The following is a 23,942-nucleotide window of genomic DNA, read 5'->3' as shown; positions in this document are numbered from 1 at the left end:
CTTGCCTGTTGGAAAACTTCTGTTCCGCTTGTAGGACTTTCAGGTGGTGCTGCAGAGCCTGCTGGTCTGAAGGGGCATATGGGGAAGAGAGGCATAAAAGGCATCTAGAATTTCAGTAAAACAATTCCTCATGATGTTCATCCCCAATATAAATTTAGCAGACCTCTTATCTGTCACATTAGTTACAATCACTCCCTGCCCTGTAAGTACATGGTCACCCAATTGAATGGTTGGCTCCCAGTATCCATGTCTGGGGACTGGTTGCCCATTACCTGCAACTACTCTGAAGTTAACATCCTCAGGCTCACACAATAGACTAGCATCCCAATGCTGATAGAAAAGACGTTTAGATATGGCAGACACTTGTGTCCCTGTATCTGTTAATGCCTCTAAAGGTACACCTTCTACAATAACTGTCATAAGGGGGCAAGAGGCAACAAGGTGAGAGTCCTGACTTAGGTAGTTCGGGGGTTGGACCTGGTGACTGTTTTCCTGAGGGCCGGTGCATTTTCCCATGGCCGGGCTTGTTACAATAGGTGCAAAAAGGTCTCTGAGTCCCCAAATATCTATTGGATGGAGGATTATGGTAACTTGGATTGCAGGGAGCCAGGAGCAAGGGCAATTTACGGTCAGATGGAGCAGGTCGGGTGGCAAGCTCCTTTACAGCCTCAGTCAATTGTTCAATGTCCTGCTTAACACTCTGTAGATCTGAAATGGTGGGAAGTAGGTTGTACTGGGGCGGGGACAGGGGACGGTGATGGTATAAGCCTGGCCGTCACCCCTATTGGTTGCTGAGCAGGTGCAAGGGGAGTACAAATATGTTCAATCTCAGTCCCGGACTCACTTACTTGGATATCTAGTCTCTTAAAAGCAAGAAATTACATGTTGGGGTTTTGGACTGCTAGCATTCTCAGTTGGGCCTTGTCCCACTTATTATGGGCTCCATTAATTAATCTGTCTATTAACACTTTGTTCCCTGCTCTGGAGTTATACCATCTAATCTTTGGACAGTCACTAGGGCATTCTGTAGGGCTACATTCTCAAGGGCTCACCTGACTGTTGTCACCTTTCATGCAGCCGGAGACGTACCTCTGATGGAGAATGGGACTCAAATACCTGGTACAGTCCTTAAAAGAACTGTTCCTCCGTCGCCTTCTCAGAAGCTGACCAGGTGCTGACTGACTCTAATGCCGGTCCCTGAAGTTATCCTGCTGCACCTGTTGGTTAGGAGGGAAAGAGTAAAAGACAAACAAGCTCTGAATCCTCTCTTTGAAATCCCTCAGGGTAAAGGGGTCTCCATTATAGGTAGGAAGGACAGGGTTCCCCATGAATACCGGTGCTGTCGCTGGAACACAAGGGTTATTGATGCTTGTTGGAGCCAGGACACTAGCTGCTGGATCAGGTGGCGGGCTTGCCGCTGGAGAGGGAGGGGTGCTGACGCCTGGTTGATCTGTAGTGCTGGGTTCAGACATTTTGTGGAATTTTTAGTGCGCTGTCGCTTTAAAAAGAATGAGTTGCGTTTCCCTTTAAGAGAGCTGATGAGGTGCTCCGATTTGGATGATGGGGTAACAACAGCAGATACTCCCCCTCTGTTTTGCAGGACCCCGGTGACAGAAGACTTAACAACCAGACTTGCAGTCAATACTGGGATACTGATGACAAACTGTGGCACAGGAGACTCTTTCCTGATGATCGGTGATGCTTGCAAAACTTGCAGTACAGCGCTGACTTGGTGAGCAGCAGCCGGGCGGGGATAAGCGCCCAAGGAACTTCCTGCTTGGGTCCGATCAGGAACGTCTTCCCCTGTGCAACAGAGGGCAGTCCTTTTAGTTCCTCATCGCTGAATTGAAGAGGTGTCACCACTGGGGACTGATGTGGGTGGAGCTGCGACCTGCGATTCTGGGGTAGGTGCGGGGCAAATAATAACTGATGCCAAGTTATGGCACAACTTTACTGAGGCAGACAGATGGAATAGTTTTTACAGTTCAGTTAGGCCGAAGGAGCTGAACAGTGACTTAGGAGACTCGCTGGGACTTGTAGGGGACTTGGATAGACTGCTGCAGACCCACGCTGAATTTAGACAAATTTGATTGACTTGACTAGGACTGAATAGACGTCACCCCTTGTGTAGCTTTCCGGACTTTGACAATCACCTGTGGGGCACTTGATGATGGAAGCGTGGCTGCGTGACTAGGCCTTGGGTCTCCTCAGGACACCAGACACTCTCAGGTCTTGACTGTTCCTCAGCATGTACTCAAGAAGACTGAACTAGCTCCTCCCTGGGTTAATAAGGGAACAATTTGGAGGGGTCCTATCAGGGGTCAAGTCCTGAAAAAAAAAAAAGTGTGGAAACTCACTCAAGATTTCTAAAAATAAAATAAAATAAAAAAAATAAAAAAAAAACATCCAAGCTAAAACTACTAAATACAGCTGTCTACCGTTTATAAGAGTTTAGTAACGGGACAAGACTTATTGCTCAGTCACAGATATTAACTATATACACATTTTTATAACTGGTTAACCCTCTCTGTTATCCCACTAGGGGGCTGTTCACATCACCATTTAACCCCTTGGGGACGGAGTCCATTATAACCCTAAGGTCGGCAGCATTTTTTTCAAATCTGACCCCTATCACTTTATGCATTAATAACTCTGGGAGATTGATTTTTCGTGACATATTCTACTTTATGTTAGTGGTAAATTTTCGTCGATACTTGCATAATTTCTTGGTGAAAAATTCTAAAATTTCTGGAAAAATTTGAAAATGTATCATTTTTCTAACTTTAAAGCTCTCAGCTTGCAAGGAAAAGGGACATGTCAAATAAATTACATATTGATTCATATGTACAATTTGTTAACTTTATGTATGCATCATAAAGTTGACATGTTTTTACTTTTTGAAGACATCAGAGGGCTTCAAAGTATAGCAGCATTTTTCAAATTTTTCACGAAAATTTCTAAATCAGAATTTTTCAGGAACCAGTTAAGTTTAGAAGTGAATTTGAGGGTTTTTATGTTGCAAATCCCCAATGATGGACCCCATTATGAAAACTGCAGCCCTCAAAGTATTCAAAATTACATTCAAAAAGTTTAACCCTTTAGGTGTTTCACAGGAATAGCAGCAAAATGGAGGAGAAAAATCAAAATCTCCATTTTTTACACTAACATGTTATTGTAGCCCCAATGTTTTCATTTTTACAAGGGGTCAAAAGAACCCCCAACATTTGTAATAAATTTTTTCTCGAGTAAGGGAATACCTCATATGTGGATTTAAAGTGCTCTGTGGGTGCACTAGAGGGCTCAGAAGGAAAGGAGCGACAATGGGATTTTGGAGAGCGAATTTTGCTGAAATGGTGTTTGGGCGGTATGTCGCATTTAGGAAGCCCCCATGATGTCAGAACAGTAAAAAAAAATAAAACACGTGCCACACTATTTTGGAAACAACACCCACCCCTCAAGGAACGTAACAAGGGGTAAATTGAGTCATTATACCCCACAGGTGATTGACGAACTTTCGTTAAAGTCGGACGTGAAAATGAAAAATTTTATTTTTAACACTAAAATGCAGGTTAGCCCAAACTTTTCATTTTCACAAGGAGTAATAGGAGAAAATGCCCCCCAAAATTTGTAACCCCATTTCTCTCGAGTAAGGAAATACTTCATATGTGGATGTAAAGTGCTCTGTGGGTGCACTAGAGGGCTCAGAAGGGAAGGAGCGACATTTGGCTTTTGGAGAGTGAATTTAGCTGAAATGGTTTTTGGGGGGCATGTTGCATTTAGGAAGCCCCCATGATGCCAGAACAGTAAAATAAATAAATAAATAAAAAAACACATGGCATACTATTTTGGAAACTACACCCCTCAAGGAAGGTAACAAGGGGTAAAGTGAGCCTTAACACCCCACAGGTGATTGACGGGACGTAAAAATAAAAAATTAAATGCTGGTGTTACCCCCAATTATTCATTTTCACAAGGGGTAATAGGAGAAAAAGCCCCCAAAAATGTGTAACCCCACTTCTTCTGAGTATGGAAATACCCCATATGTTGATGTAAAGTGCTTTGCAGGCACACTACAATGCTCAGAAAAGGAGCTTTTGAAGAGAGAATTTGGTTGGAATGGAAGTCGGGGGCCCTGTGCGTTTACAAAGCCCCATGGTGCCAGAACAGTGGACCCCTCCCCCCCCCCCACATGTGACCCCATTTTGGAAACTACACCCCTCATAGAATGTAATAAGGGGTGCAGTGAGCATTTATACCCCACTGGCGTTTGACAGATCTTTAGAACAATGGGCTGTGCAAATGAAAAGTGTATTTTTCATTTTGACGGACCACTGTTCCAAAAATCTGTCAGATACCTGTGGGGTATTACATTACATGTATTACATTACATGATGGGTGCAGTTTCCAAAATGGGGTCACATGTGGGGGGGGGGGGGGTCCATTGTTCTGGCAGCGTGGGAGTTTTGTAAAATCACATGGCCTTCAATTCCAGCTTAATTCTCTCTCCAAAAGCCCAATGGTGCTCATTCTCTTCTGAGCCTTGTAGTTCACCAGCAGAGCACTTTACATCCACATATGGGGTATTTCCATACTCAGAAAAAATGGGGTTACAAATTTTGGTAGGCTTTTTTCCTATTATCCCTTATGAAAATGAAAAATTTTGAATAACACCAGCATTTCAGGGGAAAAAAACATGTCCAACTTGAACGAAAATTCGTCAAATACCAGTGGGGTGTTAAGGCTCACTATACCCCTTGTTACATTCCGTGAGGGGTGTAGTTTCCAAAATGGGGTCACATGTGGGTATTTTTTCTTTTGTGTTTATGTCAGAACCGCTGTAACCAGCAGCCACCCCTGTGCAAATCACCAATTTAGACCTCAAATGTACATGGCGCTCTCTCACTCCTGAGCCTTGTTGTACATCCGCAGAGCACTTTGCATCCACATATGGGGTATTTCCGTACTTGGGAGAAATTGCGTTAAAAATTTTGGGGGTCTTTTTCTCCTTTTACCTCTTGTGAAAATTAATAGTATGGGGCAACACCAGCATGTTAGTGTAAATTTTTTTATTTTTCTACATTAACATGCTGGTGTAACCACTGACTTTTTCTTTTCATAAGGGGTAAAATGAGAACCCCCCCCCCCAAAAAATAAAATTTAAACACAATTTCTCCTGAGTACGGAAATACCCCGTATGTGGCCCTAAACTGTTGCCTTGAAATACGACAGGGCTCTGAAGTGAGAGAGCGCCATGCGAATTTGAGGCCTAAATTAGGACTTTGCAATAGGGGCGGACCCGGATACAAGGATGGGGCTGGTCTCCACCAAAACCCTACGGCTGTGTTTCCCAAACAGGGTGCCTCCAGCTGTTGCAGGTCTATGGCTGTCCGACAATACTGGTAGTTGTAGGCTCCGTTTAGGAAACACTGCCGTATGAGACATTTTTCATTTTTATTGGGGGGGGGGAGGAGACATGTAAGGAGGTGTATATGTAGTGTTTATTATTTGGTAGCGTAGTGTTTTTAGAGTACATTCACACAGTTGGGGGTTCACAGTGAGTTTTCTGCTGGAAGTTTGTGCTGCGGTGGAAAATTTGCCACAGTTCAAACTTGTAGAAGGAAACCCACTGTAAATTCACACGTGTGAATGTACCCTGTATATTCACATGGGAGGGGACGCGCCCCAAACCTTCAGCTGTGGCAAAACTACAACTCCCAGAACGCACTGACGGACCATACATGCTGGGAGTTGTTGTTTTGCAACAGCTGTAGGCACACTGGTGGGGAACCACTGAGTTAAGAAACAGACTCTAGCTCAGTGATTCCAACCTGTGTACCTCCAGCAGTTGCAAAACTACAACTCCCAGCTTGTACGGTCTGTCAGTGCATTCTGGGATTTGTAGTTTTGCAACAGCTGGAGGCACACGGGTTGGAATCACTGAGTTAGGAAACAGACTCTAGCTCAGTGTTTCCCAACCAGTGTGCGTACAGCTGTTGAAAAACTACAATTCCCAGCCATGCCCAGACAGTCAGGGATGCTGGGTGTGTAGTTCTGCAATATCTGGCCCTTCAGATGTTGCAGAACTACAACTCCCAGCATGCCTGGACAGTCTGGGCATGCTAGGAGTTGTAGTTATGCAACAACTGCGGAAGAACAGTTTGGAAACCGCTAAGTAGTGGTCTCCAAACTGTAGCCCTCCAGATGTTGCAAAACTACAACTCCAAGCATGCCCAGACTGTCCAGGCATGCTGTGAGTTGTAGTTCTGCAACATCTGAAGGGCCAGATATTGCAGAACTACACGCCCAGCATCCCTGACTGTCTGGGCATGCTGGAAATTGTAGTTTTGCAACATCTGGAGGGCTACAGTTTGGAGACCTCCGTATAGTGGTCTCCAAACTGTGGCCCTCCAGATGTTGCAAAACTACAACTTCCAGCATGCCCATACAGCCAGACCTACCGGCGATCTTCACTGCAGCCTCCTCCACTGCTGCACTTTCCGGCCGCACTCCTCCTGATGCCACCGCTGCTCCAGGATGCCGGTGCTGTTCCGGGTAAGCCGGCCATGCTCCCCCCTAGCCGCTCACGCTCAATACCCCCCAGCCCCCCCCCCCCCCCCCTCTGCCCGGACTTCGATCGGTGGGCAGAGCGGGGGAAAAGAACTCTAACCCCTCCTACCCCCAACTGCCATTGGTGGTGGTACTGTCCGACCAATGGCAGTGGATAGGAGGAAGTGGCAACACTGCCACCACGCTCCAATCCTTTTAGGATGGTCGAAGCTGTCTTTGACAGCTCTGATCATTCTTATTTTCCTGGCGATGGGGTCACCAGTGACCTGATTGGCCTGGATCGCCGCAAATCGCCGGTCTGAATTGACCGGCGATTTGCTGTGATTGCCGAATTGGAGGGGGGGGGTTGGGGGGGTTCCCCCAAGGCATTGCCACGGGATGCCTGCTGATAGATATCAGCAGTCATCCCAGTCCGATCACGCCCTCCGTCCTTAAGAACCGGGACTCGAAGGCGTATCCATACGCCCTCCATCCCCAACAGGTTAAACTTACGCTTAGAATATACAAAAAGGGTTGCCAACACATACTGTGGTGTACTGCCAGTGGTCTAGTTCACTTTAATGGCCTAAACGTAGTCAACTAGTGACTAAGTCCATTTCCTGCATGTATATGTTTACCCTTGTAGCACTGTAAAGCACAGCAGACCACACTTTTTAGTAAACATATACATGCAGAAAATGGAATAAACATTGATACTATGACTATGTTTAACCTGTGTAGAAGTAGAAAAAAAGCCCAGAAGAGGCACCTAGTGTTACCCTAAAAAAGGGGGAGAGGTTGATGGACCCCACTGTTATGTGGGGAGAGTCGGAGACTGTATAAATTGGCCACTCACCTTGAGCGTATGTCAAATACACTTATAACCTCATGTAGAGGTAAAATGGAAGTGGATCCCCTGGAAGTATCCAATAGAAATCCTGTAGTTGAGCTCAATAGACAGTGAAGAAAATGACCTTTGAAATAGGCACCCAGGTGTCCAAGGAAATCCCACAACCAAGTCAGGAATGTGAAATACAATTAGCTTGTTTAATGTATAAATAAAACAATAATGTGTTCTATGGTGTAGCAACCACCTTCTTCAGATTGGTAAAGTGCTTTTCTATTATTGTACACTGCTTTTAAGAAAAAAAAAAAAAAAAAAGTCAAGCATTTTTGTTTTAAAATTGTATTCTGACCCCTATAACTTTTTTAATTTTCCCTATACGGAGCTGTATGAGGGCTCATTTTTTGTGTTATGATCTGTAGTGTTCATCAGTACCACTTTTGCACATTAAATACTTTTTGATCACTTTTATATTCAACTAGCCGAGTACCCGGGTTTGCCCGGTTTTTCCTTCCTAATCCTTGTTGTGGAGGAAAATCAACAGAGGAAGCTTTTGACTTCATATCCCATCCTCATATATTGTTGTCATATCCCGACCTCGTATCCCATCCTCCTATCTCGACCTCCTATCTCGACCTCCTATCTCGACCTCCTATCCCGACCTCCTATCCCGACCCATAATACCTGTACCAGGTACTGAAATATCTCCAGCAGTACAAAATTTATGTGGGAACATACATTTCCCCTTGATTTGCATGGGACTTTAAACAAAAACCCCGACCCTCACAAATAGTGGTAGTTAAGGGTTAAATTAACTGTCCTATATTTTAAGTGGACATATAAGTAACATGTGACCAAGTATTATCGAAATATATCCAGCGGTTTGGATGCTATGCAGTAACATATATTTCCCATAGACTTGTATGGGACTTTAACCCCTTAACGACGCAGGACGTAAATGTACGTCCTGGTGAGGTGGTACTTAACGCACCAGAACGTACATTTACGTCCTATGCATAACCGCAAGCATCGGAGCGATGCTCGTGTCATGCGCGGCAGGTCCCGGCAGGACCCGTCTGTAATGGAGGACATCCGCCATCGTGCGGATGTCCACCATTAACACCTCATATGCCGTGATCAATTCAGATCACGGCATCCGCAGCATTGCGGACACTAGAATGGATGATCGGATCGCCGGCAGCGCTGCTGCGGCGATCCGATCATCCAACATGGGAGTCCCCTCACCTGCCTCCACTGGCTTCCACGGGTCTTCTGCTCTGGTCTGCGATCTAGCAGACCAGAGCAGAAGATGACCTATAATACTGATCAGTGCTATGTCCTATGCATAGCACTGAACAGTATTAGCAATCGAATGATTGCTATAAATAGTCCCCTATGGGGACTATTAAAGTGTAAAAATAAAAGTTAAAAAAAGTTTAAAAAAATGTGAAAAACTCCCTCCCCCAATTAGAACGTAAATTGTCCCATTTTCCCTATTTCACCTCTAAAAAGTGTTAAATTTTTTTTTTTTAATTACATACGTATTTCATATCGCCACGTGTGTAAATATCCCAACTATTAACTCATAGTTCCCATTAACCCATTTTCACCTCTAGGACGAAGCCCTTTTTTGCAAATCTGACCACTGTCACTTTAAACATTAATAACTCTGGAATGCTTTTACTTATCATTCTGATTCTGAGAATGTTTTTCCGTGACATATTCTACTTTAACATAGTGGTAAATTTTTGTGGTAACTTGCATCCTTTCTTGGTGAAAAATCCCCAAATTTGATGAAAAAAATTGAAATTTAGCATTTTTCTAACTTTGAAGCTCTCTGCTTGTAAGGAAAATGGATATTCCCCAAAAAAAATGTTGGGATTCACATATACAATATGTCTACTTTATGATTGCATCATAAAATTGACGTGTTTTTACTTTTGGAAGACACCAGAGGGCTTCAAAGTTCAGCAGCAATTTTCAAATTTTTCACAAAATTTTCAAACTCACTATTTTTCAGGGACCAGTTCAGGTTTGAAGTTGATTTGAAGGGTCTTCATATTAGAAATACCCCATAAATGACCCCATTATAAAAACTGCACCCCCCAAAGTATTCAAAATGACATCCAGTAAGTGTTTTAACCCTTTAGGTGTTTCACAGGAAAATCAGCAAAGTGAAGGAGAAAATTCTAAATCTTCATTTTTTACACTTCTTGTAGACCCAATTTTTGAATTTTTACAAGGGGTAAAAGGAGAAAATGTATACTTGTATGTGTAACCCAATTTCTCTCGAATAAGCACATACATCATATGTCTATGTAAAGTGTTCAGCGGGCGCAGTAGAGGGCTCAGAAGGGAAGGAGCGACAAGGGGATTTTGTAAGTACGTTTTTCTGAAATAGTTTTTGGGGGGCATGTCGCATTTAGGAAGCCCCTATGGTGCCAGAACAGCAAAAAAAAAAAACACATGGCATCCCATTTTGGAAACTAGACCTCTTGAGGAACATAACAAGGGATGAAGTGAGCCTTAATACCCCACAGGTGTTTCACGACTTTTGCATATGTAAAAAAAAAAATAGTTTTTCACTAAAATGTGGGTTTCCCCCCAAATTTCAAATTTTTGCAAGGGTTAATAGCAGAAAAGACCCCCCAAAATTTGTAACCCCATCTCTTCTGAGTATGGAGGTACCCCATAAGTGGACCTGAAGTGCACTGCGGGCAAACTACAATGCTCAGAAGAGAAGGCGTCATATTTGGCTTTTTGAGAGCAAATTTTGCTCGGGGGGCATGTCGCATTTAGGAAGCCCCTATGGTGCCATGACAGCAAAAAAAAACACTAGGCATACCATTTTGGAAACTAGACCCCTCACAGAATGTAATGAGGGGTACAGTGAGCATTTACCTCCCACTGGTGTCTGACAGATCTTTGGAACAGTGGGTTGTGCAAAATTTTTAATTTTCACTGACCATTGTTCCAAAGATCTGTCAAACACCTGTGGGGTGTAAATTCTCACTGCATCCCTTATTACATTCCGTTAGGGGTATAGTTTCCAAAATGGGGTCACATGTGGGTGTGTTTTTTTTTTTTTTTTTTTTTTGCATTTGTCAGAACCGCTGTAACAATCAGCCACCCCTGTGCAAATCACCTCAAATGTATATAGTGCACTCTCCCTTCTGGGCCTTGATGTGTGCCCCCAGAGCACTTTGCGCACACATATGGGATATCTCCGTACTCGGGAGAAATTGCGTCACATATTTTGGGGGGCGTTTTTCCCTTTTACCTCTTGTGAAAATGAAAATTATAGGGCAACACCAGCATGTTAGTGTAAAAATGTTTATTTTTTTACACTAACATGCTGGTGTAGACCCCAACTGTTCCTTTTCATAAGGGGTAAAAGGAGAAAAAGCCCCCCAAAATGTATTAGGCAATTTCTCCCAAGTACGGCGATACCCCATATGTGACCCTATACTGTTGCCTTGAAATACGACAGGGCTCCAAATTGAGAGCACCATGCGCATTTGAGGCCTGAATTAGGGACTTGCATAGGGGTGGACATAGGGGTATTCTATGCCAGTGATTCCCAAACAGGGTGCCTCCAGCTGTTGTAAAACTCCCAGCATGCTTGGACAGTCAATTGCTGTCCAGAAATGCTTGGAGTTTTTGTTTTGCAACAGCTGGAGGCTCCATCTTAGAAACACTGGCGTACAATACGTTTTTCATTTTTATTGGGGAAGGGGGGTGGTAGGGGGGGCAGTGTACGTGTGTATATGTAGTGTTTTACTCTTTATTTTATGTTAGTGTAGTGTAGTGTTTTTAGGTTACATTCACACTGGAGGCAGGTTTTTAGGTTACATTTGCACGGAGTCTCCCGCTAGGAGTTTGAGCTGCGGTGGGAAATTTGCCACAGCTCAAACTTGAAGCGGGGAACTCACTGTAATCTGCCGCCAGTGTGAATGTAGCCTGTACATTCACATGGGAGGGGGGTCAAAACTACAACTCCCAGCATGCACTGACACCATGCATGCTGGGAGTTGTAGTTTTGCAACAGCTGGAGGCACACTGATTGGAAAACCTTGAGTTAGGTTCTATAACCTAACTCAGTATTTTCCAACCAGTGTGCCTCCAGCTGTTGCAAAACTACAACTCCCAGCATGTACTGATTGCAGAAGGGCATGCTGGGAGATGTAGTTATGCAACGGCTGGAGGCACGCAAGTACAACTCCCAGCATGCCAAGACAGCCTTATGCTGTTCCTGAATGCTGGGAGTTGTAGTTTTGCAAGATTTAGAGGGGTTCAGGTTGTAAATCACTGTCCAGTGGTCTCTAAACTGTGGCCCTCCAGATGTTGCAAAACTACAACTCGCAGCATGCCCAGACAGCAAACTGCTGTCTCTGCATGCTGAGAGTTGTAGTTTTGCAACATCTGGAGGGCTACAGTTTGAGACCACTTAGTGATCGGTGAATGGCGTGAACATAAAAAAAATTTCCAAAGTAGCTGGGTTTTTTTTATAACATTTTATTCCAAAAAAAAATTATAAAAAATGTATTAAAAGTTTTATATAAGCAAATATGGTATCAATAAAAAGTACAGATAACGGCGCAAAAAATGGGCCATCATACCGTCGCTTATACGGAAAATTGAAAACAGTTATACAGTACAGACCAAAAGTTTGGACACACCTTCTCATTCAAAGAGTTTTCTTAATTTTCATGACTATGAAAATTGTAGATTCACACTGAAGGCATCAAAACTATGAATTAACACATGTGGAATTATAGACATAACAAAAAAGTGTGAAACAACTTAAAATATGTCATTCTAGGTTATTCAAAGTAGCCACCTTTTGCTTTGATTACTGCTTTGCACACTCTTGGCATTCTCTTGATGAGCTTCAAGAGGTAGTCACCTGAAATGATCTTCCAACAATCTTGAAGGAGTTCCCAGAGATGCTTAGCACTTGTTGGCCCTTTTGCCTTCATTGAGTTCAGGTCTGGTGACTGTGGAGGCCAGGTAATCTGGCGCAGCACCCCATCACTCTCCTTCTTGGTCAAATAGCCCTTACACAGCCTGGAGGTGTGTTTGGGGTCATTGTCCTGTTGAAAAATAAATGATGGTCCAACTAAATGCAAACCATATGGAATAGCATGCCGCTGCAAGATGCTGTGGTAGCCATGCTGGTTCAGTATGCCTTCAATTTTGAATAAATCCCCAACAGTGTCACCAGCAAAGCACATCCACACATCACACCTCCTCCTCCATGCTTCACGGTGGGAACCAGGCATGTAGTCCATCCGTTCACCTTTTCTGCATCGCACAAAGACACAGTGGTTGGAACCAAAGATCTCAAATTTGGACTCATCAGACCAAAGCACAGATTTCCACTGGTCTAATGTCCATTCCTTGTGTTCTTTAGCCCAAACAAGTCTCTTCTGCGTGTTGCCTGTCCTTAGCAGTGGTTTCCTAGCAGATATTCTACCATGAAGGCCTGATTCACACAGTCTCCTCTTAACAGTTGTTCTAGAGATGTGTCTTCTGCTGAACTTATCCTCCACAGCAGAGGTGACTCTTGGTCTTCCTTTCCTGGGGCGGTCCACATGTGAGCCAGTTTCTTTGTAGCTCTTGATGATTTTTGTGACTGCACTTGGGGACACTTTTCACCTAGAATATGACATATTTTCAGTTGTTTCACACTTTTTTATTATGTCTATAATTCCACATGTGTTAATTCATAGTTTTGATGTGTGAATCTACAATATTCATAGTCATGAAAATAAAGAAAACTCTTTGAATGAGAAGGTGTGTCCAAACTTTTGGTCTGTACTAGGGATCGACCGATATAGTTTTTTTAGGGCCGATACCGATAATCGGTGGAGGTTAGGGCCGATAGCCGATAACTTATACCGATATTCCGGTATAAGTTATCAGCTATTTATCCCCCCTCGACACCACTGCAGAGCATTGATTTAAAGCGGGCGCTTTAAATCAATGCACTGCTGTGGCTTTTGCGGTGCCATAGGCCGCCGCCGCCGCCACCCGCTTCTCTCCCCCTACCTGTCAGGGTGGTCCGGGCCATCCATCCTTCCTGTAGTGTCCGGGGGCATTCCGGGTGAAGAGTGCACCGGTCCGGGCTGTGCTTCTTCTCCGACGGTCATCTTCTCCACTCCGGGCGGGCTCCGGCCTAGTACGCTGCATAGACGCCGCTGCGCAGTGACGCCCGTGCGCAGCGACGCACCTGACGTCACGGCGTCTATGCAGCGTACTAGGCCGGAGCCTGCAAGGAGTGGAGAAGATGACCGTGGGAGAAGGACAGCCCGGACCGGTGCACTCTTCACCCGGAATGCCCCCGGACACTACAGGAACGATGGATGGCCCGGACCACCCCCATTACGGGTAAGTTTAATTTTTTTTATTGACTCGGAGGGTGGGGGAGGGGCCCGACCGGTATAGCGGTATGGGCAAAAATCCATACCGGTATACCGCCCAGCACTACGGTAGGGGGTGCGATGCGGTGCTGTGGGTCGGGGGGGGGCGGTGCGGGGGGCGGGGCATTATCGGCTTATCGGCAAGGTAATTGCCGATACCGATAATGCCCAAAATCGTGATTATCGGCCGATAATATCGGCCATACTGATAATCGGTCGATCCCTAGTCTGTACTGTAGGTCTTCAAAATAGGGGGATTTTAAAAGTACTAATTTGGTTAAACAGTTTGCGTTTTTTTTTTTTTTTTAGCGCAACATTAATAGAAAAGTATGTTATCATGGGTATCATTTTAATCGTATTGCCCCAAAAGAATAAAGAACACTTAATTTTTACCGTAAATTGTACGGCATGAAAACGAAGCCTTCCAAAATTTGCAAAATTGCGTTTTTCTTTTTCATTTCCCCACACAAATAGTATTTTTTGGGTTGCGCCATACATTTTATGGTAAAGTGAGTGATGGCATTACAACGGACAACTGGTCACACAAAAAGAAGCCCTCATACTAGTCTGTGGATGAAAATATAAAAGAGTTATGATTTTTTGAAGGTGAGGAGGAAAAAAACGAAAAAGTAAAAATAAAATTGTCTGAGTCCTTAAGGCCCAAATGGGCTGAGTCCTTAAGGGGTTAAACAAAAACCCTGACCCTGGCAACTGGGGGTGAGTAAGGGTTAAATTACCTATTCTATTTTTGTTGACATATAAGTAACATGTGACCAAGTTTCATGTTAATATCTTTAGACATTTGGACTTGATGCTGGAACATACACACACACACACACACATTGGGGGAGATTTATCAAAACCTGTCCAGATGATGTGGACAGTGGCATTATTTTACATTTACGCTGTTCCTGTAGGGGATCATAAACATTATATTTTAATAGTTTGGATATTTTCACATGCAGTAATACCAAATATGCAAGGTTTTTTATTTCTTTTTATTAAAAAAATAGAAAAAGGGAATGATTTAAATTCTTATTAGGGGAGGGGCTTATGTGTGTTTTTCAAAAAAACTAACATTTTTTATTAGCTTACTTTCACTTTTTTAGGTCCCCCATAGGGAACTTTTACATGTAATCTTCAGATTGCTTACACTGAGTAATACTTTGCTGTTACATAGCATTACTCAGTGTTATTGGTGATCTGCTAGTAGAGCCTGGCTCAGCAGGCTCTATCAGAAGATTGGAGCTGGGACCCACACGGAGCAGGTGAGAGGACCTCCAACAGAGGAACAAAATGATTGGACCCCCGCATACATGTTGCGGCATAGCCAATTGGTTTAGGGGGACAGTGATTGAGGCACTTAAGGGGTTAATGAAGGAGAACAGCAAGAACACAGTCATTGACTTTAAGTGCACGTCTGCTGACAGCTCCTGCACTTGCTCCATAGTCGGTCTGCTGCTCAGGATATAAATGTACTTCCTGGTGCATTAAGTACCTGGGCACCAAGACGTATATTTACCTCCAATGGGGGAGATTTATTAAAACCTGTGCAGGGGATAAGTTGACCAGTTGCCCATAGCAACCGATCAGATTGTTTCTTTAATTTTTTAAAAAGGCCTCTAAAAAATGAAAGAAGCGATCTGATTGGTTGCTATGGGCAACTGTTCCACTTTTCCTCTGCACAGGTCTTTATATATCTCCCCCAATGTTATTAAGGGGTTATCATTCTGATAATACACTGTAACAAAAACCTCCTTATGTCCCTAACATGATAACACACTGTAATCTCCTTACTACTGGGGTGACACACTGTAACAAACCTGCTCCTCATGTAATCTCCTTACTATTGGGGTGACACATTGTAACAAACTTCTTCCTCATGTAATCACCTTACTACGGGGGTGACACACTGTAACAAACCTCCTCATGTAATCTCCTTACTACTGGGGTGACACACTGTAACAGACCTCCTCTTCATGTAATATTCTTAATATAGTGGTGACACACTGTAACAAACCTCCTCCTCATGTAATCTCCTTACTACTGGGGTGACACAATTGTAACTAGGGATCGTCCGATATCGTTTTTTTTAGGGCCGATACCGATAATCGGTGGAGGTTAGGGCCGATAACTTATACCGATATTCCTGTATAAATTATCGGCTATTTATCCCCCCGCGACACCGCTGCAGATCATTGATTTAAAGCGGGCACTTTAAATCAATGCACTGCAGTGGCTTGTGCGGTGCCGCCGCCGCCGCCACCACCCGCTTCTCTCCCCCTACCTGTCAGGGTGGTCCGGGCCATCCATCCTTCCTGTTGTGTCCGGGGGCGTTCCGGAAGAAGGGTGAACCGGTCCGGGCTGTCCTTCTTCTCCGGCGGTCATCTTCTCCACTCCAGGCAGGCTCCGGCCTAGTACGCTGCATAGACGCAGCTGCGCAGTGACGCCCGTGCGCAGCGACGCACCTGACGTCACGGCGTAGCGGCGTCTATGCAGCTACTAGGCCGGAGCCTTCCCGGAGTATAGAAGATGACCGCCGGAGAAGGACAGTCCGGACCGGTTCACCCGGAACGCCCCCGGACACTACAGGAACGATGGATGGACCGGACCACCCCTATTACGGGTAAGTTTAACTTTTTTTATTGACTCGGAGGGTGGGGGAGGGGCCCGACCGGTATAGCGGTATGGGCAAAAATCCATACCGATGTACCGCCCAGCACTACGGTGGGGGGTGCGGTCGCGGTGCGGCGGGTCGGGGGGGGCGGGGCATTATCGGCTTATCGGCAAGGTAATTGCCGATACCGATAATGCCCAAAATCGTGATTATCGGCCGATAATATCGGCCATTCCGATAATCGGTCGATCTTTAACTTTAACAAACCTCCTCCTCATGTAATCCCCCTACTACTGGGGTGACACACTGTAACAGACTTCCTCTTCATGTAATCTCCTTACTACTGGGGTGACACACTGTAACAAACCTCCTCATGTAATCTCCATACTACTGGGGTGACACAGTCCGGTCCGGGGGAGGAGACGGAGGGAGGGTAAGAACAGAGGTCGGTCCTGCAGGACTAATGTAACAGGGACAGCGTTCCTCCTCTGAAAAAAACAAAGGAACGCCGTTCCTGTGCGTTCCTGCAGGACTCTAGCCCTGGGTCCTATAGGTCACCACACAAGTCGCCTGGTCACTGACACCTTCCCTGGTTACATGACTTGGTAACAACATTTAAAGCTATATGAACATTATAAAGACATTCTCATACATAACATAAGGCACTTATTAACCATTTGAGATCTATACAATATGGGTGGATTCAGGGGACACGGACATGGAATCTGCCACGCAGGACAGAAAGGGTACAGGAGTGAACTCCTGTACTGAGCCACCTCATTCTTTTCTGGAGCAGAGGTCTTAGGTATTCTTTTCCTGGGACAGTTTTATATTAGCATGTGATGGTTTTCATCTCTGTGCTTGAGGATACCTTCAAAGAGGGCTTTTAAAAAATAAAAGGAGCGATCTGATTGGTTGCTATGGGCAACTGGTCAACTTTTCCTCTACACTGGTTTTGACAACTGTCCCCATTACGTAGAAATTCCACACATTAACTCTTGACAAGGCACTTACCTGTTAAGTTAAAACCATTCCAGGTAACTACCTCTTAAGGCTGATTGAGAGAATACTAAGAGTGTATAGTTGTCATCAAAGTTAAAAGGGTTTAAAAAGGTTCTGTTTTGTTTAACAAATTTTTTGTTTACTACTTAATTTGATATGTGTTTCATCAAAGGTTTTCGTGTCAATGTAGTAAACAAACATGGAATGAACATGTGTCCAGACTTTTGACTAGTATTGTATCTGTCGCTATTATCATGAGTATGGAGCTGTCTCTCCATATTAAAACAAAAGAGAACTGTGGTCACCTAATCCATGGGATGTATTAACCTACAGAATAAAGATAATGTATCATTTTTACCATAAGGTGCACTGCGTAAAGAAAAACAAAAAGTTGCAAAATTGCAGTTTTCTTATAAATTTCTGCGCACAAAATAAAAATGTTTTGGTTTTGCGGTACATTTTATGGTAAAATGAAAGATGTCATTACAAAGTACAATGGGTCGCGCAAAAAATGAGCCCTCAAATGGGTCTGTAAGTAAAAAAAAAACAAATGTTATGGATTTTAAAAAAGGTGGGGGGGAAAGCCCCGCGATCTCCTGTAGGGGACCCGAAAGTCCGCAGGAAGGGGGCGTGTCCATCCCCAACATGATGTGGCAGCAAACACTCCCCCTCCCCCATGTACCCCATAGAGATACATGGAGAGGGCGTGTCAGCCGCTGCTTCATGCAGGGACGGAACTGCCGGGTCCCCGTACAGGAGATTGCAGGGGTCCCAGAGGTCGGACCCCCCGCAATCTATAACTTCTCCCCTAGGATAGGATAGGGGATAATTTATTTTCCACTTCAGTACTCCTTTAACCCCTTAAGGACCAAGGACGTACCGGTACGTCCTGAGTCCTCTCCTTTTACCTATGAAAAACCATTGATCAATGTAAAAGATCAGTGTGTGCAGTGTTATAGCCCCCTATGGGAGCTATAACACTGCAAAAAAAAAAAATAAAAGTTAATAAAGATCATTTAACCCTTTCTCTAATAAAAGTTTGAATCACCCCCCTTTTCCCATAAAAAAATATAATTAAACATATGTGGTATCGCCGCGTGCGGAAATGTCCGAATTATAAAAGTGTACCGTTAATTAAACAGCATGGTCAATGGCGTACGTGCAAAAAAATTCCAAAGTCCAAAATAGTGTATTTTTGGTCACTTTTTATATCATGAAAAAATGAATAAAAAGCAATTGAAAAGTCCAATCAATACAAAAATGGTACCGCTAAAAACTTCAGATCACAGAGCAAAATGATCCCTCATACCGCCCCATACGCGGAAAAATAAAAAAGTTATAGGGGTCAGAAATGACAATTTTAAACGTACAAATTTTCCTGCATGTAGTTATGATTTTTTCCAGAAGTGCGACAGAATCAAACTTATATAAGAATCATTTTATTCTTAAGGACCTATAGAATAAAGATAAGGTGTCATTTTTACCGAAAAATTTACTGCTTAGAAACAGAAGCCCCCAATATTACAAAATGGTGTTTTTCCTTCAATTTTGTCGCACAATGATTTTTTTTTTCGTTTTGTCGTAGATTTTTGGATTAGAATTGGTGATACAAAAAATAAGCCTTCATATGGATTTTTAGGTGCAAAATTGAAAGAGTTATGATTTTTTAAAGGTAAGGAGGGAAAAATGAAAGTGCAAATACGGAAAAACCCCTGGCCCGATATCGTTTTTTTTAAGGCCGATACCAATAATCTGTGGAGGTTAGGGCCAATAGCTGATAATTTATACCGATATTCCGATATAAGTTATCGGCTATTTACCCTCCCCCCCACCACTGCAGATCATTGATTTAAAGTGGGTGCTTTAAATCAATGAACTGCAGCGGCTTTTGCAGTGCTATAGACCAGTGTTTCCCAACCAGGGTGCCTCCAGCTGTTGCAAAACTATAACTCCCAGCATGCCCGGACAGCCGTTTGCTGTCCGGGCATGCTGGGAGTTGTATTTTTGCAACAGCTGGAGGCACCCTGGTAGGGAAACAATGCCATAGACCGCCACCGCCGCCACCCGCTTCTCTCCCCCTGCCTGTCCGGGAGTCCTGAGTCCTATCACCGCGACCACCCGCCGCACCGCTCCGCGCCATACCGCCACACCGCACCGCCCCATCCCCGGTTTTATAATTACCGGGGCCCGGGATCCACTCTACATCTGGCTCCGTTGGCGTCCTCCTGAGCTGTCACTGTGCACACTGACTGTGACGTCGTGTCACGTCACTCGTCATTGCGCACAGCGTAACGCAGGACGCAGCAGGAGCCAGAAGTAGCGTTGACCCTGGGCCCCGGGAACAGGTAATTATAAAACCGGGGATGGGGGAGGCAATGGGGCCGGGGCGGTGCGGTGGGGGGTGCGACGCGGTGCGGCGGGTCGTGGGGGAGGGGCAGTCACGGTGGGGGCGGGGCGGGGCATTATCGGCATATCGGCAAGGTAATTATCGATAATGCCCAAAATCGTGATTATCGGCTGATAATATCGGCCAAACCGATAATCGGTCGACCCCTAGTCCTTAACCCCTTAAGAAACCAAGCCCATTTTGGCCTTAAGGACCAGACCAATTTTATTTTTGCATTTTCGTTTTTTCCTCCTCACCTTCTAAAAATCATAACTCTCTTATATTTCCATCCCCAGACCCATATGAGGGCTTGTTTTTTGCGTCACCAATTGTACTTTGTAATTACATCACTTATTTTACCATAAAATGTAAGGCGCAACCAAATATTATTTATGTTGGAAAATTGAAAAGAAAACTGCAATTTAGCAAATTTTGCAAGGTTTTGTTTTCACGATGTACACTTTCCGGTAAAAATTACATGTTTTATTTATTCTGTGGGTCAATCCAATTAAACTGATACCCATCATTATATGCTTTTATATAATTGTACCGCTTAAAAAAAAAATCTCAAACCATTTTAACAAAATTAGTATGTTTGAAATTGCCCTATTTTGACCACCTATAACTTTCTCATTTTTCCATACATGGGGCGATATGAGGGCTCATTTTTTGCACCATGATCTATAGTTTTTATCAGTAACACTTTTACTTTTTATTATTTTTTTTATAAAATTCTTTTTGGAATAAAATGTGACAAAAAAGCAGCAATTTTGGACTTTTTTTAAAAAATTTTTACGTTTACGCCGTTCACCGTACGGGATAATTAACAATATATTTTAATAGTTCAGACTTTTACGCACGCGGCGATACCAAATATGTGTATTAATTATTTTTTTTACGCTTTTTGGGGGGTAAAATGGGAAAAATTGACGTTTTACTATTTTTAATGGGGGAGGGGATTTTTCAAATTTTTTTACTTTTTTATTTTACATTTTTATTTATTTTTTTACGCTTTTTATGTCCCCATAGGGGATTATTCATAGCAATCAGTTGATTGCTAATACTGTTCAGTGCTATGTATAGGACACAGCATTGCTCAGTATTATCGGTGATCTTCTGCTGTGGTCTGCTCGATCTCAGACCAGAGCAGAAGACCCCGGGAGACGGCCGGAGCCAGGTGAGGGGACCTCCGGCCACCATGCTGGATGATCGGATCGGGCTATGTCCTTAAGGGGTTAAAGGGATTGTGTCATAAAAATGTAAAATAAATTCTCTATAGTTTAACTCCTTAACGACGCTCCCGCGATATAAGGCATCATATCCGGTCGGTCCCGGCAGCTAATAACGGCCGGGACCCGTGGCTAATACCGGACATCACCGATTGCGGTGATGCCCGGTATTTACCCTTCAGATGCAGCGATCAAAGTTAATCAACGCATCTAGAGTGAAAGTAAAACCGCATCCCAATCAGCTGTACGGTCACAAGGAGGGTCCCAAGGAGGTGTAAAAAAAATTGTTAATAAAGATGATTTATCCCCTTCCCTAATAAAAGTTTGAATCACCCCCCCTTTTCCCATTTAAAAAAAAATCTATGTAAATAAAAATTATTGTAAACATATGTGGTATCACCGCGTGTGTAAATGTCTAAACTAAGAAAATATGTTGTTAATTAAACCGCACAGGCAATGGCTTACACATTCCAAAGTCCAAAATAGCTTATTTTTGGTCACTTTTTACACCATAAAAAATTAATAAAAAGCGATCAGAAAGTCCGATCAAAGCAAAAATGGTACCGATAAAAACTTCAGATCACGGCGGAAAAAAGATGAGCCTCATACATCCCTGTATGCAGAAAAATAAAGTTATAAAGGCCAGAAGAGGACATTTTTAAACATATTAATTTTCGTGCATGTAGTTATGATTTTTTCCAGAAGTACGACAAAATCAACCCAATATAAGTAGAATATAATTTTAATCGTAGTGACATACAGAATAAAGATAAGGTGTCATTATTACCGGAAAATGCACTGCTTGGAAACGGAAGCCCCCAAAATTTACAAAATGTTTTTATATTTTCGCACAATGATTTATTTATTTATTTTTATTTATTTTACTTCGCCATAGATTTTTGGGTAAAATGACTGATGTCATTGCAAAGTAGAATTGGTGGCGCAAAAAAAAAAAAGCCATCATATGGGTTTGTAGATGCAAAGTTTAGAGGGTTATGATTTTCAAAAGGTGAGGAGGAAAAAATGAAATAGCAAAAATGGAAAAACCCTGAGTCCTTAAGGGGTTAATTAAGTTTTTAGGTTACACATTTTTTAACCCCTTTCCTCTTTTTTTTTTATTTTTGCGCTTTTGTTTTTTCCTCCTCACTTTCTAAAAATCATAACACTTAAAATGTTCCACCTACAGACCCATATAAGGGCTTGTTATTTGCGCCAATAATTTTACTTTGTAATGCCATTAATAATTTCACCACAAAATCTACAGCAAAACCAGAAAAAAATTATTTGTGGGGCAAGATTGAAAAAAAAAAAAACAACTTTGTAATTTTTAATGGCTTCCGTTTCTATGCAGTGCAGTTTTTGGTAAAATTGACACCTTATATTTATTCTGTAGGTCCATATGGTCGCAAGGATACCCAATTTATATAGGTTTGATTTTATTTTACTACTAAAAAAAAATTATAACTACATACACCAAACTTAGTATGTTCAAAATTGTCATCTTCTGACCCCTATAACTTTTTTACTTTTCTGCATATAGGGTGGTTTAAGTGCTCATTTTTTGTGCCGTGATCTGTATATAAAATTACCCAAAATATGCAATTTTGGACTTTGGAATTTTTTTACATATACGCCATTGACCGTGCAGTTTTAATTAACATATTTTTATAGTTCAGACATTTACGCACACGGCGAAACCACATATGTTTATTTTTGTTTACATTTTTTTTTTTTAAATGGGAAAACTTTTATTAGGGAAGGGGTTAAATCACATTAACTCTTTTTTTTTTTTACACTTTTTTTTTTTTTTTTTTTTGCTATGTTATAACCCCCATAGGGAACTATAACATGCAATAACTTGATTGCAGACACTGATCAATTCTATGCCATAGCATAGCATTGATCAGTGTTATCGTTGTTCCACTGCTCCTTGTTGGATCTCAGGCATGGGGAAATATTGATCATGGGGCAATATACGATCGGACGGCAAGCAAGAAGGTAAGAGACCTTCCCCCCGTACTCTTAGCTCATCGGGATGCCGCGGATTCGCCGCGGCATTCCCGATCACCCCACGGAACTAACCAACAGGGAATTAACCGCTTTTAGACGCTGCGATCAACTTTGATTGCGGCATCTAAAGGGTTAATGCCGGACATCAACCCGATCGGCGTCTGCTGAGCGCGCGTCATACCTCAGGAGCCCACAATGGATGTACATTCACGTCCATTTGCAGCAAGGGGTTCATATTCTTTGGTGGTGTTTTTTTTTTTTTTCCATGTTCGTTGGCTATTGTTGCCTATGTCCATGGGGCTTGTTGTAAAACATAGAAAAATTTCCAGGAGTACACCGGGGTGTAAAAACTTATCCTCTATCCTAAACATAGGGGATAAGTGTCATATCGTGAGGAGTCCCGCTTGGTGCCCCAGCTTTCCTCCTAAATGGGACGTGTCGACCAACACACGAAGCGGTGGCCAATATGCCCCCTCAGTGCAGCTCTGTGGGAGAGCTGGAGTGCTGCACTCTGGAATCTCTGGCTCTCCCATAGAGCTGCATAGAAAAGGCATGATGGCCGTAGCTTCATGCGGTGGTCGATATGTTCCATTTAGGAGTGCCAGGGCGTTGTATGGGAGATTGTGGGGGTCCCTTGACATCTAACACTTAACCCCTATCCTTAGGAAAGGGGAAAAGTTTTTATATCCCGGAGTACTCCTTTAATCAAAAATTTACAATCAAAAAATAAAAAGGTTCAAAATCTGGATCTAATTTACAATATATTTCATATCTTTATATTTGCAAAAACGGACCACTGTGTGATCCATACCATTGCTATGTTAGGTAACTGGCTGTTACGCCTAACGTGAAAGAAATAATAACTTTATAGCTCTCAGTTGGTGTA

At 43.1% G+C, this 23,942-nt stretch overlaps 1 protein-coding gene across 4 annotated transcripts in view; it reads left to right on the top strand.

Moving 5' to 3' along the window:
• Positions 1–23,942, top strand: part of TMEM143 (transmembrane protein 143) — a 151,663-nt gene that overhangs the window by 96,693 nt on the left and 31,028 nt on the right. The gene's annotated exons all lie outside the window — the stretch shown is intronic.

Source organism: Hyla sarda, chromosome 10 (genome assembly GCF_029499605.1).
Source record: "Hyla sarda isolate aHylSar1 chromosome 10, aHylSar1.hap1, whole genome shotgun sequence".
NCBI classification, from domain to species: domain Eukaryota; kingdom Metazoa; phylum Chordata; class Amphibia; order Anura; family Hylidae; genus Hyla; species Hyla sarda.
Note: the sequence above shows the minus strand (reverse complement) of the source record. Positions and strands in the feature narration are given on the sequence as shown.